At 50.3% G+C, this 16,233-nt stretch overlaps 1 protein-coding gene across 1 annotated transcript in view; it reads left to right on the forward strand.

Moving 5' to 3' along the window:
- Rhp (GTP-Rho-binding protein rhophilin) overlaps window positions 1–16,233 on the forward strand; it is a 160,491-nt gene that overhangs the window by 43,492 nt on the left and 100,766 nt on the right. The gene's annotated exons all lie outside the window — the stretch shown is intronic.

Here is a 16,233-nt window from a genome sequence, read left to right on the forward strand (position 1 = left end):
TTCTGCTTCTCGTGAGATGAACCTAACCTTGTTACTTCAATAGATTCGTATTATCCGCCGAACCAGTTTTTCGCGACTGGCTGTTGTGTCTCGCATTTCGCGCAAAATTACTTTTACGTTTATTACAGCAATACTGGTGCAAATAAAACCCGCCGCTGTCTCGGTGGCTACGGCCCGCCGCTTCTTTCCCGAAAGCCGCGAGTTCGATGCCGGTGTAGGCGAAATGCAAGAGTAATTCAAGGCCCTTGACATTTAAATAGAAAAATTTATTCACAAACCCACTAAACATCGTTGTTGACAGATTTGCTGTCAACTAATTTGTCAGACAAGCTTCGCCTACTTTCGCTCTTTTTGAGCTCTAACGGCGCTACTATTTTCCAACCACTTTGCTCGCGCAAAGAAGTGCATGCGCGTCACTAAATAAAAGTAAATTAATTGAGCTGTGAACACCTCAGCATGCTCTGGTAAACCAACACCATTCGTGCCTTTTTTTACGAGAGAATCCAGCGCGTTCCAAAACAGGTCGCCAAACAACTCGCCCTTTCAAGCCTGTTTTATAGCACCCTCTACCGCGCTTACACAGGCAAAGGGTACGGTACGCGAGAAGGGTACGCGAGACTGTCACTAACATACTCGCGCTCAATAATGAGCATATAGCCTCACGCGGCAGAGAATCCTGCCTGCCACGTGCGTCACATTGCGTCACAGAGTACACATTGCGCTTTATTTTTCATTTTGAGAGCCACATAGCCTGCCAAATAGTACAAGGCTGTTTCTTCTGGTGATGGAACACTGTATCTGTGGTCGTTGGAAGCATTGGAGAGGTCCCTGAAAGTTATCGCCATCAGCTCCTGCCAGATCTGTTCTTTCTAGCCTTTTTCTAGACGAGGGCGTCGCGACGCTTTTCTCCGAGGCTCTCGAAGGCACTAAATAAGACACGATCCGTTCCCGTCTCACAGTTCAATTTCACAGCTACTTCAACAGGTGTGGGAAAGAAAGCAGCCTAAATAATGATAAGATGGAAGACTCCATCTGAAGCTGCAAAAAAATATTGTAAAATAGAGCAAATAAACGTTTTCCACAACCACCTAAATTATTGCCTGAACTTTGTCAGTGTAGGGTGGTCTTCGTCACCTCCTAATGGGCTCACTAGGCCAAAAAATCTGAATTAAAAAAACACATTATATATGAGCATTTCTAGGCTTTTTCAACGTTCCAGTCTAATTACCTCAAGCGGGTCTTGGTTTAACTTCGCTGTGAGAATATAGCTGACGCCCTTGCTGTGTAGGAAGTCTATAATGGACAGCCCTGACATCAATGTCACCCGCAGGGACTCAACGGTTTGATTTCATGCAATGAGTTTGATATTTCCTCTTGCTTCCGTACGGATGGCGTTTCTCCGGGTTGCTCTTGTACCCGCTGGTACAGCCGGGCACGAAGCAAGTTGGCATCGTCGCGCTCGAAAGCTGCTTCACGGCCAGCAGCGTTTGTTGTTCTGAGTGCACGATGGGGACCACGTGTTCGCAGAGCGCACAGGAACACAAATGGACAAAAAAAGGCAACGACAAACCCGCGCACACGGGCTAAGCAGTAGCTGCAGCCTGCAGGAGAGGAGCCGCGCGCGCGTCGGCGACCGCGCAAACCTCGACTGCAGCGCCCTCTCACCGCCCGGGTACAAGCAGCGCCCGCTTTCAGGGGAGGAGTTATGGAACTAAAAAAGTATCTATAAACGTTGCTCAGCTTGTCATCGGTGAGTGTTGCCCTACTGTGGCTTCACTGCACAGTACGCACCTGCCGCAGCGGAACTCCCGGTGCACTTGAGTTTACGTGTGGGCTCCTTGCCAAGTGTCTGTGCGCTTTATTTGTACCTCGAGTCGCGTTGTTTGGGAGTAAATAGTTGGTAAACACGCCCTTTCTTCACGTCCCCCCCCCCCCCCCTTTTTTTTAGTACTGTTATTATTGTAGGAGCTCCGTGTAATCCGGTGTGGAGAAAGGGTGTCGAAGTTTGCCTTAAATGCTTTTCACTACCAACAGCAGTTCTTATTTTAACCGGTCCCTTCTGGCCTCACGCTGGTGTACAGTACATTGAGTGCATGCGGAGCTCGAGGCTTGCAACAGCCTGCAAAGTGCATCTATGTCCTGAACTCTGTCCACCGGTATGTCTTCCGCTTAGCATCCCGCTGATGTTCTACCTTTGAACATGCATTTGAATTCAAGTTGCTGACGTAATGAGGTGCGTGTCGTTATGTAATTTTTATGTGTTCTTGTGTGTGTGTGGGGGGGGGGGGGGGGGGTGCCTGCTTGCGTGCGCGCTATGAGACGCTGAGAGGCAATGTCGATGTTTTAGTTGCTTCAGTGTTTGGGATAGAAATGATCGTAAAAGATATCTCACTTCGGTGACTTTGCTTCCACGTTATTGTACGCGAGTGGATCGCGATAAGGAAAACATATCGGCGGAGGCAGTGTGTGTTTACAGGACGTATCCACTCTTTGTAGGGCCGTGCAAGAAGTCTCGTTGCTCACTGTGTCATGTTTGCCCTCAAACAACTCGGCACTATCTCTTGGCTTGGAGCCAGTGTGCACGAGCCGAGCGGGAATTCAGCAGCGACGCCGAAGTGCAGTTCCTCTTGGCGACAACGTGAGTTGTCGATTTTAAATATGTGTTTTCTTGATTGAAAACGTTCCGAATGGCAGTATAATACGCCGATGGACCTATAATGAACCGCCTGAAGTATTTCCCGAGAGAGGCCTTAATGGTTAATCCGGGGCTGAATTTCAGAAAAAAGGCGTTCTTACTTCATGGTGTTTTCTTAAACACTGATATTTTCTAACTTTTCCTAATTTAATCGTGATCTAAACTGTAACAGTAGCCCAAGCTGGACAAAGTAGCTTTAAAGTCAGTCTTGCTATCAGAACGCGTATCCAAAGGGGAAGGGGGCCGAGGCCCCTCCGAAATATTGCGCGTATTTACTGTTGGCATCACACGAAATATCAATGATGGAATAATGCTGTTGAAAACACCGTATACACTCGTGTAAGGGCCGTACTTTTTTTTTTTTTTCGAGATTTCTGCAGGGTGCGGCCCTTTCACGAAAGCGGAATTCTTCGACTCAGTTTTTCCTGTTGTAATGGTACGCAGGTTATTCGTATCCCGCTTGTGCCATGACCGGTACACTAAGAAGAATTAACAGTGACCCAGTGGACCCTTTATGGAGATAACACACGGAAAGTCTGGATGACACGACGACAGCCTGCGGGAACAGCCCTCAATAAAACAGACTGGTTGGGCACTTGGTTGGCACATGTCACGCCACCCCAAGTTATTCTGAATAAGAATTCAGGCGTATAGATATGTGCGTATATCGATGCGATTTGGCGCTCGACCGTAATGACGGTTTGGACGGCGGTTCTCAACGGCACTTCGCGCGTGTGACCCGCGGCCGTCTGTGCGAAGCGGCTGTCGCCTGGCCTGCTTTTCTAACTCGCTTCGCTGCCGAAGGCGTTGCGGAAAGAAATCGTAATGCGCTTCAATTCCAAGTTATTATGCTGTTGGTAAAATGGTTAGGCCATTTATGATAAGCGGCGGCTAGCTGCAAAGCACCTTCCGCTGCGGATTCGGTGCAAAGCACGCTAAGCCTATCGACACCGAACGAGGGGCGCTTGGCTGCAGCGTGGATGCACCTCATTTGGGCCGCACGTATATAGAGCGTTATCTACCGCAAAGGTTCCTCGGCCAACGCCCCGGTCGCCGGGAGAGTGCCTGTCGCTGCGAAACGGCTACGTGTTTGCGCGAACCCGAGGGTCATAGCAGAGCCAGCAGGTGGTACCGACCACTGCGTTCCCGTACGACATCGTGCCTCTGCGGACTACAGTGGCCACGAAAGTCTCCAGTAGGCACGAAAGCCGATCCAGGCTCGTATAGGCGGCACTTAATCCAAAAATTACCTCATTTGACTGATATCAGAGCGCGTAAGACCGACTTTAACCTCCACAGGTGTGGTCTTGAGGCACCTGCTAATAACAGAGCTATCGGCTTCGGTTCCCGCTGACGCCTCCCGGAGATGTTTGTCCCCGATACATTATACGTATAAGTCAGGCGCGCAATTTCATCAACACAGTGATCCGAGAGCCAAGCAGGCGCAAATTACAGAGTCTTTACATTTCTAACTATGGGCGAATTATACCCCTGACATGCGGGCAAGTTTACTGACACTCTCACCAAGTGCACTTTCCTTGCACGAATGACGCTTGCAGTGCGCGCTGTCACACGGCAAAAAGGAGGGTCACTCGGAGATTATGGCAGTGAGGTTGGATATTGTAGAACTCTGTGGAAATTAATTTGCTTTAGCGCAGATACTTATCACGAGTATAATCACTGCAAGCTAAATGTGATAGTTTATTTGAGCATCTGATTATGTTGTTAACTACACACATGACCAGTGCAGAATACGCCAATAAGACAAACACGGCGGAACTCCCAGACAGGGTGACTTTTTATAAAAATGGTCTATAGACAGTCTATAGACTTCTTATTGACTCTATTGACTTCCTATAGATATTGCTTTTTGTCCATTCATACTCTATAGACAGTCTATAGACAAAAGTCTAAAAGTGTATGGCCATAAATCTATAGATTGTCTATAAACTGTCTATGGCATTTGTATTGCCTATAGGCTGTTCTCTAGGATTGGTCTATAGACAGTCTATAGACTTTACAGACAAAAGTTTGTAGACACTCTATAGACTGTTTAAAACTTTTTTGTAAGGGCTGCAGACGGAAGAATTCAATCGTGCCGCAACAGCAGGGTGTTGCATGCTAGCCCGGGCCCGCGCTGCACTGATGGGGCTGGAGATTGAAGATTGAATTGCAAGCAAGCGACTCGCAAGCCATCGAACGAAAAACAAAAACAACTTGACGGCGCTAGCACTGAGAGCGAGAGTAGGCATTCAAGCGTACGCATTATTTTTAGTTGCTGATGACTTAAAACAAGTGCCCATTGAAAGACACACTCGAGAAAATAATATAGAGATTCTGAGACCTTTTAATTATCCTAGATTTCTTTTTACGTGAAGGCGTTGCTGTTGCGATACTTGCTTCGCTGAACCAAGTGGAGTAAGATTGCCGAACCCACTGTGGGGCGAGTGCGTTCTGCAACGAGTGTCACTAAAGTTCTTCGTGTGACACTGCGCGAATGACACTGAAGGCGAATGTCACTTGTTGAAAGTGACACTAAATGTGCCCGTGTAACAGGGGTATTAGTCACATAGGAATATCGCGACACTAACATGGCACGAGTTAAATGATAAAAATCGTAAAAATCGGCGTCAGGAAGCTTTTATGCTACATTTCTGAAATTCGTCGTTAATAGTTCCTATGGGCCACTGCACAATCGACTATTGACCCCGCAAATATTCCGTGTTCATGCAGCCATACTTTTACGGTCTTCACCCCCCCCCCCCCCCCCCTCGCCTAGAAAAAGAAGGGATGTAGACTGCTGAAAAAAAAAAAAAAAAATGCTTCTAGCCGAGAAGGCTAATTGCCCAGATGATTCGCATGTATTTTTTACTAGCCGTTTGAATAAAACTGAATTGATTGATTGATTGATTGATTGATTGATTGATTGATTGATTGATTGATTGATTTATTGATTGATTGAACAGGCAAGTTACTGAAACATCACATTTATGATATCGTGATAAAGGCGTTTCTTAGAAACGAGTGCTATAGATGATCGACTGAAAATCGTGCAGTCAGAAATTTACTCGTCTCAGCAAGCTTTTGCGACCACGAGCTTGACATATATACCAACACCGTGTTTACAAACATAGGGGGCGTTCGCAGACGCCTGAGCCTAAGGTTGCTCTATTTTTTTTTTTTTTGGGGGGGGGGGGGGGGGGGGGGGGGAGGTGGGAGGTAAAAGCTGGTGTACAGCCCATAGGAATACATGTAAACAGAAGTTTTCAAAGCAGTTTTCTGATTCAGTTTTCTGATTGCCACACTCTTTTTTTATTTTTTAGAGTACTCACCAGCTGTTAACGAACAAGCAGCCTCTATGGGCGCTCTGTGAAACGAGAAAAATATTTCGGAACTTTTTGCTTACTTGTGTTTCTATGGGCCGCGCTCACGCCGTTTCCCCGGCGGAGGGTCACACCAACGCGCACGTACCGCGGTGTTCTGAAAATGCATCGCCTTCTAAAAAAAGCTTTATATTTTCGCGTTTGGCTTTGTTGTACGGGGCTTTTGTTTACTAAAGAACGAATGGCTTTTTTATGAAACCGAACGAATTTAAAACTTTAGTTTACGTCCATTCGTAGAGGGCGTAACCCCAGTTTTTATCCCCAGTCGGCCCTGCCGGCGACAGAAGCGCCACCGCATCTTGCTTTCGTCATGGATCGGTGTTGGGTTTATAGGAGGTGTGATAAGTTAATAGTTGGAACAGTTAAGGACGACAGCCATACGTGGAGGTAGGGGTGAACGTATGGGTCGTTTTGATAGCTGGAAGAAAATAAATCGGGGTTACACATGACTAATAGAAAGATCTCTTGAACTAACACCGTGTGTTTTAATCTCTAAGAAAAGGTTGGTTATTCTGCGTATACGGGCTGCCAAGCTGAACAGAATGCAAACGTATAACTCTGCTTTATTTTTAGTTGCATGCTGGCGCATGCATGCAGTTACCTGTAAAACACGCTACGTCTTTCGAAGACGTGGCATGTGAGAGCGCGGGAAAATAGTGGACGTGCCATACAGAAAGCCATCTCTAGCCTTATTAGCACAGAAGTCACAGAGGGAGCGAGGCTAGCGTATATGAAAGTCAGTTCCTGGCACTGAATCCTGACGAATCCCCACAAACACGTGTATAACCTGCATGTTCCCGAAACCAAACCATATAGTTTTGAGCTCTTATATACGCACTGGCCTGAAGCAATTCCGGTCCTACATGCCGAACGAACCGTACAGCTTATTCACTCTGTAATCTACAATAAACGCTTATCTGCATGCGCAAAAGAAAGCAACGTTATCAGCGTCGCTCGACATTCAAGAAAGGCCGTATAAAGATTGGGAATTCCGTTCATCCATGTATGAGCTGTGAGCTCATCGGAGTCCATCATACGTTCGGAAGAGTTAACGATTGTCGGATATGTGATCGAAAACTGTCGCGCGTTGCAATGCGAGGACAGCGGCGCTGGTCATTGATCAACTTTGTGAAAGTTCCGCTCAAAGTTTGCGCGCACTTGAGAATATCGCGCCTTGCTCCACTTGCCGACGCGAGATAGGCTCCATTATCTCGATTGTCGCCGACCAGCCTGAAAGGCGATAGCTCTCGGGAGTTCGTTTTCGAGCGGCTGAGCGCCCACCATTGTTTGGGGCGAAGCATTTGCGTCATAGCGAGGGTGCCCATTCTTACCTCTGCAGAAACATGCTGCTGAACAAATGAGGCACGTACGCGCTCTGGTGATGCAAAGACCGAAAGCCCGGATGCACGTGACCTATACGGTGCGTCGTCGCCCATATATACAGGGTGTGTCACCCAAGACTTTACACAATTTTTAGAAATAGGCTGTTTGAGTTAGAAGAGCGCTTTTTTCGGTATAGCATTGTCAGCGGTGTAGCACATCAGAATACAGCTAAGGCATGCTAACTAGCAGGATGGTTAATTACTATTGAATAGTTAAAATCTTAACTATTACTATTAGGCTCCTTAATTTTAAGAGTCGTGTAGCCTACCGTAATTAATATCCATATCAGTTTTTAGAATTTCGGAAACCTGGTTACCCTCGGCGCTGTGGCCCAAGAAATTTTGGCTATTTCGATGAGTTATGTGCACTGGAGAGGTTGCTTTGCCTGCAAGCTTCTCGAAAGACGTGTATTTTGGCACAGTGTAGCCAAAATGTGTTAGGGCACAGCGCAGAAGGCAGCTGAGTTTTAGAAATTCTAAAAACTGGTATGCATATTACATACTGTGGGCTACATGCCTCTCAGTAATTAAGGAGTCTTAACAGTAATAGTTAAAAAATTAACTATTCAGTATTAGTTAATCAGCCTACTAGATGGGACGTCTTGGCTGTATTCTGATGTATTACAACGGTGACTATGTTACGCGAAAAAAAAGCGCTGTTCTAATTCAAAAAGACTATTTTTAAAAATTGTGTGAAGTCATAGGTGAGACACCAGTAATCTTCGGTCCAGCTATCTCTGGCTTGCTCTTTCGGCGTTTATTACGGGGCTGGGGTGAGGGGAGTGTGTCTGTATTTCAGCATAGCGCTCTTGGCCTCTCCGAAGGGTGGGCAGGAGATGCCACTTAGTTCCGCGCGCATTCTCCGACGACGTATACCGAGCTTCTCGTTGACTGTATGTGCGAATCGTGGAGCAGCTGCTCATGTTGTGCCTCTGCGTGCATGCGAATACTGCCACGCTTACGTTAGTCTTTTACTATATCCACTTTGCAGCGACCTTTGGAGCCTACGCGGTTCCCCCGCGCCGCGCAGTGATGCTTTGGACGTCCGTGCCAAGACCTCGTCGGAGCTCCTTCACCTTGAATGGACGGCGCTCGCAAACGAGGCGACACTGCGGAAAACATATATATGCACCCGTGCTTGGTGTCGACAAAAGGGACATACTGTGTCTCTTTTGTCTTCCGCGCAATTTGACGCGTCTGCAGTCATTGGGTCGATCATTAGCGCGCGTCCCTCGGGCGACCAAAGGGGAAGCAATCAGCGTGTGGGCGGAGGCCGGCTATAGTGTTGCGGCGACTGCCGTTTGCCTGTCCGCCTGTGGCCGCGGGGTCATTTTCCGTCTACGAGAACCTCCCGTGCGCATGCGTGGTGCAATCGAAGCCAAGGCTGCTGAGCCCACAGCGCGGGCAGACGCCGCCTGATGACACGGCTTCAGCCTTCCGCGCGCGCTGATTGCTTGGTCGCGGCGTCCGGCGCATCCCGTAGGTCCCTCCCGTCGTCCGACCTGTGGCTGCACACGATGCGGCGATCGACGGGACGCTGCGCCGATAACCTCCGAGACGGCATTCGATTGATGCAAGAGTGCGCTCGCTACCGACTGCCATGGCGCGAACGCTCTATGACACGGCTTGGTTCTGCTTCTGCTGCGCATCTTCTGCGTGGGGCACCGCCGTGTGGGTGAATGGGTCATGACACGCGAACAGGAACAGTGCAGCAGTGTCAGACATTTTGTTCAGAAGCGTTCTCGCGACTATTAAGGCTGGAGATGAGGTCCCTGCGCGCTTTCATTCGCTGCGGTGTTTGTGCATTTACAGCTGTTGATGCAGCCTGCCCACACGGTGCTGATTTGCTTTTCACTTCGTACAAGGGCGTGCGTTAAATCACGCTAAAAGTGCGTCCGTCCTCGAGAGAGGTATTAGCACCGTGCACAGCCCAGTCCCCCCCCCCGCTACTTCGCATATAAAATTAAAAAAAAAAGCGAGATGTACGTCACTGTCCCAAAGTGTAGCGTATAACTGCGAGGCTGATTTCACTTCCGCTGCACAACTAACGATGCTGCGCCGCTAACGTAACTCAATCCCGGACTCTGCACTTTGCGAAATCAACGGTCTGTCTATACTGACTCACGGGAAAATTGATGCGATGCTCTGCATTCTTCGGGGAGCAGCCCATGATCCAGCTCAGTCCCGACCGTTCTCGCTCGCAGTGAGCGTTCCTCGTTGCCGTCGTCACCACCCGAGTTGAGCACACTGCAGAACAAAGACCTTCAGTTACTCCTGTCTTGTGCCAGCCGCGGCCATGTTGCTCCGGCCAAATTCCCCTTCCAAGTTTCCGCCGTCCTTGATTACGTTTTCCCACACTTCGTACCCACTCTGACACACTAATCGATCATGGTGTGAAATTTTCACAGCACCCGTGTGCTTCGAGCCTGCGTCCAGGAGCGCTCGGATGTTCCGTTTTCGTTTAACGTCAGGAGTATCACCTCATGTAGATCACGTTCACCTAGCACAGCGCCATGGGTCACGTTGTGGTGGGTTGGTTTATATTTGCAGCTACAAGACCGTAAGGTGCATTTACATAACCTCGTTACAGGCAAGCGTTTGCTGTAGAGAAGTAGTGCAGTGAATGGTGCACCAGTTTTAGGGCGAGAGCCGTTATTGGGAATCCACCCTCAGTCTTCGTGTAACTGAAGCCTGTTTGGTTGGCTTGGCGTCCAAGGGGATCAGCACCAAGCTAAGGCATGTCAAACCAAGAGCCAAGTCAATCCAAGACTGAGAGGAAAGAAAGAACAAGAAGAGAGAAAGAATAGCAGAAGAAGAAAAAGAAGAACGGGGAGAGAGTGAAGGGACTCGACGGCTTTCGCTGAATGTTTTAACTGAGCCTTAGCCTAGTTTAACCAGTTTTCTTTTATACTGTCGTATTTATAATATCGCGCACCGCTTGCGAGAAACAAATTTAGGCAGTTGACATAGGTTGGATATATGGGCATCTTTTGGAGGGGGCGCTTCCATTTACACAATGCATTTATTGAACTTTCTTTGTAGAAAAATGAGGAGACAGTGTGGTTTTTGCGTGGAAAATTTTGTCTTGGGGGGTGGTAGAGAGGGACCGCCTCTCAACCCTGCCATAAACCCGCCCTTGAGTTGACGTAACCGTATTTCGGTTGCCCCGGCCTTAGGCGCCTTCAACTCTGCGAAACACGCGGAGCGTATAAACCAGTGCGCCTAATGGCTCCAGCTTGAAGCTCGCAACATGGTGTAAACTGCGCTAAGGGACAAGGACGACAGAAAATAACGGACAGCACCACTGCGCAGTGGGGCGGTCTGTTCTGTTCCGTTGTCCTCATCCCTCAGCGCCAGACCGCACCGGTGCCTTTGTGGTTGGGCATCTGCCTCGCATTCAGGAGGTACGGGGTTCGATCCCCAGCGCCGCCGGGTACCCACCGGTGATACAGTTGGTACAAGCTTCCCCTGGCCTGGTGCTCGGCTTAATCAGAGTGAAATGCTTGGGAAATGAGTCTTTGACCCCACCTTGAGAAAACGAAAATACTTGTGCCAGGGCGGTCTTTGGCCGCAGATGCCCTTGTGTCATAAAAATTCACTCTCATCATCATCACCCTCAGCTCAGTTTACACTTGTTTTCGTGGGACCAACTAGCCCAGCAATATACGCCTAGTTAAATTCCGCGCAGTGGGCAGTGAAATCAACCTTCAAGGAGCGGCGTGCTTCGAACCACGGCTCTCGCAGTTCAGCTGGATAAGCTGCACCGAACGACAAATTAGACAGTTGGACCGCTGCTGGCAACGATCGGCCGCTGATATGCTTGGCTTTCGCACGACAGTCCACTCGCAATTGCTACCGTGTTTCTGAAAACACGGTGTCGAAACTTCGTTTCTTATCGTTACGTGGATTCTCCGTGATATCGGGTATCCGTCTCGTTTCTCCCACTCGGCCGGCTTCCCTCTTCAAAAACGGAACCTTGTTTTGAACGGTTCCATAGAGCCGCATCGTTAATGCCTATCTGCTGCGGCAGCGAAATCCAGCTGCGCGGAGAAACACAGCTGCGTGGGTCATGCGCCGGCATGACTTCTGAGAAACTGCTCCTCTCAAGGCGGTTCTTGCGTTTTGCCGACGCGGTTATTTATTCGTGAAAGAAAAGAAAAAGAATACCACTCCCCTACTGTTGGTGTTGCGCAAAGCCGAATGCAGGGTTGGGAAGTATTTGCGGCTCTGCGGCGCACTGTTATGACATTTGTGAACCGCCGGAGAGGTCGGAAATCAAACAAAAAAAAAAATGTGAGAAAACAAAGGGTTTAAACAAAAGCATCGGCTAATCATCATCAGCAGCTGCAGCAAAAATGTTTTGGCCGTGTTTGCATTCGGGCGGTGGTGTGGGGGCGTCTGCCCACGTCGTGCATCCGCCCTCTTGGACGTTGCTGGGCAAACTCGAAATTGACCTGGCTGTTTGGAGCCTGGTTATCTCCGGCTGATTGTCGCTTGGTGGGAGAGAGCTTCGAGCGCGGCGTCTGCCTGCCGATGCGGATGCAGGCTTTGCACCGGAAAGCGCTCTCTCGTGGAAGGAAGTCACTCGTGGAAGTGGCACCCGTGATGCCCGTCCGCGTGACACGCTGACAAAAACAAGCGTTTCGTGCGTCGAGTCGGCGTAAACAGGAATGCCGCCCTTCGCGAAGAGTGATCATTTTGCGCGCGCCGTGTGGCTCCGCTGTTCGCGCGCTCTTCACTTGTCGCCTGTTGTGCTGCGCCCCCACAGCCGGGGGGGGGGGGGGGGGGGGGGGGAGGGGGGGGGGGGGGGGAGTCGGGTTGTGTTTTTCTTTCCGCCTGTCTGCGCGGAGTCACCGATTGCGCGTGCAGTGCACACATGTGTTGTGCGCGTATGTCGCGCGAGGTTGAAAACATGGGTGCATGCCGGCATCTGTGTCAACAACAGAGTACCTTTGTGTACGCCAACTTACTCGTACTTGCAAACTTGCAATCGATTGTGAAGGTGAAATCATTTCGTTTAGCGCGTCGAAGCAGATGTGGCTTGTCGAGCCACATCTGCACTGCATGTCTCGCGCATGGATACACAGGGGTGGGGGGCAACGGTTGTGGCTAAATCGTGCCGAGCGGCCAGCATTCCTGAACGTTCTGCGGGTAAAGCTGTCAAGCCGGTCTTGTTCTGTGCATTCCGACGACGTTGTCCGATGAGAGTGGAGAACCCCAAAAACATGTTTCTCTCTAAAACAGTGCCTCGTCCTGCATACTTGTTTTGCCGTGTTTGCGTTGCAGTCGTAAGAAGCAAATGACTGGTTCTCCTCCTTGGCCCTGGACGGCGTCTATTAAAAGCTCCATGTTTGGCCCGAGAGGAAAACAACACCGCTAACAGAGCGAAGGGTGAGGCGGGAGGAGCAGTAAAATGAGCGGCCCCTCGATGGCGGCTGGGGAACTCCCGCGCTGCCCGATTGTCGGCACTTGGCGCGATAGATCCCTCGTGTTCGTCCTCAGCTTTGTTGCATCTTCGATATCACCGCGCGCACGGAGCGAATGCGGCAAATGAGCTGGTCACGGTAGAGAAAAGCCCCATCGCGCGTTCCGGCCGTTTCTGGCGATCATGCGGTGACCACGTGACTGAGCCCAAGGAATCGCGCCGCCAGTCAGGAGCGCGCAATCTGCGCGCACGGCGCAATGACGGCGTCGGACGCGTGTTACAAGGAGCGGGCAGACCGATTTATGGCGCGTGAGTCAGCTGTACCCCGAACGGCCGATTGCGCTTTCCTTCTGGGTGCCGCTGCTTCCAGGAAGGCGCGTCTCCGCCGGTGCCGTGCGCCACGTGCGCGGAATAATAATGGCGATTCGCGGAGGCAGTGGCCGCCGGGGAAAGAGCTGTTGCGTGGAGAAAGTGTATCACCAGCGCCTCGCCGCTATTCCGCCTGAATCATCCTCCGCCAAGTTCCGGGATGCTCTCAGTCGGGCTGTTTGTTTACATACGTGCCTCTTGTGTTTCTGTCTGCCGCTCTGTTGGATATGCTTTCACGCTGTGCTCAGATGAATATCGTCCCACCTCGCGATCTCATAAAGCCATTGGTGAAAATAATAGCGGCAGCGAAAAGGTTAGAGAAGAGCGCGGAAACAACCCAACCTGTTCTGTTGGCAGTGCTCAGCCATCTGCCAGCATACCCCCCCCCACCTTACCCTTCCAGCTAGAAGAAATTACCTTGAGGTCCTCTCGAAAAATTCCCGGCTACGTGCCTGTACAACCGCCATTACAGCCAGTGCGTCGCAACGTGGGAGACGTCACTGCTATGTGTAATAAATACAATATAGCACTGCGGCTGGGGGTGCCTTCCTCCCACATTGTGAGGACCCAGTGGCAGAACAACTTTCAGCCCGAGTGGGGCAGAAGAGACTAGCAAAGCACGACTTGTAGGCATCGAGCAGCCTTCTCCCAGCCATGGGCATCCAAGGACGGGAAATGCTGTGTGAATAGTGGATGCTCGATTCTTGAAAGCCAAATGAATTTGGCCGTGGAAGTTGAAAAGAGCGGCCGAAATGGTGCTCAAAGTCAAGAGCGCCGGTTGTGCACATGTATTACATGAACTGCGATATCGTCGAGGTCTGCGAGCGCCGCCAAGTCTTCGTTCCTGGTTTTCTCCCACGGAGAGTACGCGTGCAGCGCTGTCGTGTTCATCAAAGCCCGCCGTGCAGCCCGCACACTGAGGCGAGTCTTTTCCAACGCGAAGGAGCGTGTCCGAGGTTTGTTTTTCGGGATGACACGCTTGCTGTTCGTGTTGCGATACCGCCGACAATGCCTGGGAGAACGTCGGCCGGCTCCTGCTCGTCTTTGCGGAAGTCACGCACGAGCAGCAGCACTCCCTCGCGGGCGCTTGTGCTGGCCCTGACCATGTCCACGCCACACGCTCTGTCTCGGTGCTGTCTTATATGATAGCCGGTTCGCCCCCCTTCTTAATGCGAAATCATTATTAGCCCCATTACGCGACAAATCGGTGTGTGTGCGTTCTTTTCTACGAGTTTATGAAAGCCGCAACGTCTTATGGGTGGTGTCCGCGCGCGTATGACACCATCCTGTACGCTGTACACCTTTCATAAACTCGTAGAAAAGAACGCACACGCACCGATTTGTCGCGTAATGGGGCTAATAATGATTTCGCATTAAGAAGGGGGGGCAAACCGGCTATCCTATATAAGCGGCCGCGGATGACGCGCGCAGCAAGATGAGCACCGCCACTTCAAACAGTCGAATAGTCGGATACAACTCAAGAAGGAAGCGGTTTTTCCCCGTCAAAGGAACCCCTTCCAGCCAATGGCGTCGGCCGATTCTCGTGAACCTTCTAGCGCGACAATGCAGAGTGTGGTCGATGAAAGGGGATAGTCCTCTCAATGCTTTGTCACGCCACTCCTTGCATTGTCACGTCAGCATGCAGGTTCATGGGAATCGACCAACGCCATTGGCTGGAAGGGGACCCTTTGTTGGGGAATAGCTGTTTCGTTCTTTAGTGCAACAGAGGCTAGGCAGGAAGGGGCCAGAAACCGGCCTGTGTCCCCGTGACATGGGCTGCTCAGCCTTTGCGATCCCGCACCGTCTAATTTCCCCGCTTTCACCGGAGCTCCGCGCACCCCAAAGCCCGAACAACGACACCCTCCCCACGGCACGGGTACGAAGGGGTGTCTCTCTCCCTTCCCTGCCCAGCTTCCGCTACATTGCCAAAAAAGTTCTCCCCGAGACACGTTTCTTTTCCTTTTGCAAATAAATGAGAAAAGAGGGGGCGAGTGCTGATTCAATCAAGATTGACGTGTTTGTCACGCTAGACAAGATAAATAGGGGGCTACAATCTTTGCTTGCGGCTTTTCTGTGCGCAGAGCGTGCGTCATCAGCTCTGCTTGTGTGTATGGACCGCGTCGCTTGACCTTGATCCTTTTATATCCTTCTTAAGCGTAATCTCTCTTTTCCTCCCCCTTTACATTCGCACGGTACCACCTCCGTGCAAATGGCTTTTCGAGCAGGGCTCTTGCTCGTGTGTCCACCACCTCACAATAAATAAGTAAATAAATAAAGAAGACAAGGCGGAAAAAAGAGTAGAAGCTTGTCAGGAGTAGTACAGACTGCGCGGTCAGTTATCACGCCATCTGTATGGGTGGAGCACGATGCTGCACACTGGCGTCGGATAACGCAGATTTTCCCGTGACGATGGTCTCATAAAGTGCATTTGAGCGCTAAAGGGAGCTTCTTCGTTAATAAGCTGGGCAAGCTTCCTTCAGCTGGATGCTTTAGGAGTCGCTGGTGTGCGTTGTGAGCGATTGCATCCTTTGTCTTCTACTGTTCACCCCCCCCCCCCCCCCCCCATCCCCCGCTGTATTGACCGTGCTTGTTGCGGCGAGCCTAGAAATGCTCGTCTTGTTGCCTGGACCGAACCGCGATTGTTTAGAGCTTGCAGGATTACTCCAAGCTGACGTCACTTAGACATACACATACATTAACTACGATAGTGGAAATGCTGAAGTGGCGGTAGCTTTACCTGTGGCGAGAAGGAAAATAGAAAGGAATGCAGGAGAATTAGCTTTCTTTTTTTTTCTTTGAGGTCTTCAGCCTCTCGCTAGTCTTTGCAGGCGCGACAGTCGAAGGTTTGTGTGTGGAGGAAGAGAACTGATACCGATAGGAGGGCTGATATAACTCTGAGCAATGCGCTGTCAGACGCGAGTGACGTACCAAGCCTACCACTCTTCCTGTTTCCTGTAGCGTCATCGGTGTCACCGGGAA

The sequence above is a fragment of the Amblyomma mixtum genome, chromosome 3 (genome assembly GCF_055824585.1).
Source record: "Amblyomma mixtum isolate Tamu chromosome 3, ASM5582458v1, whole genome shotgun sequence".
NCBI lineage: Eukaryota > Metazoa > Arthropoda > Arachnida > Ixodida > Ixodidae > Amblyomma > Amblyomma mixtum.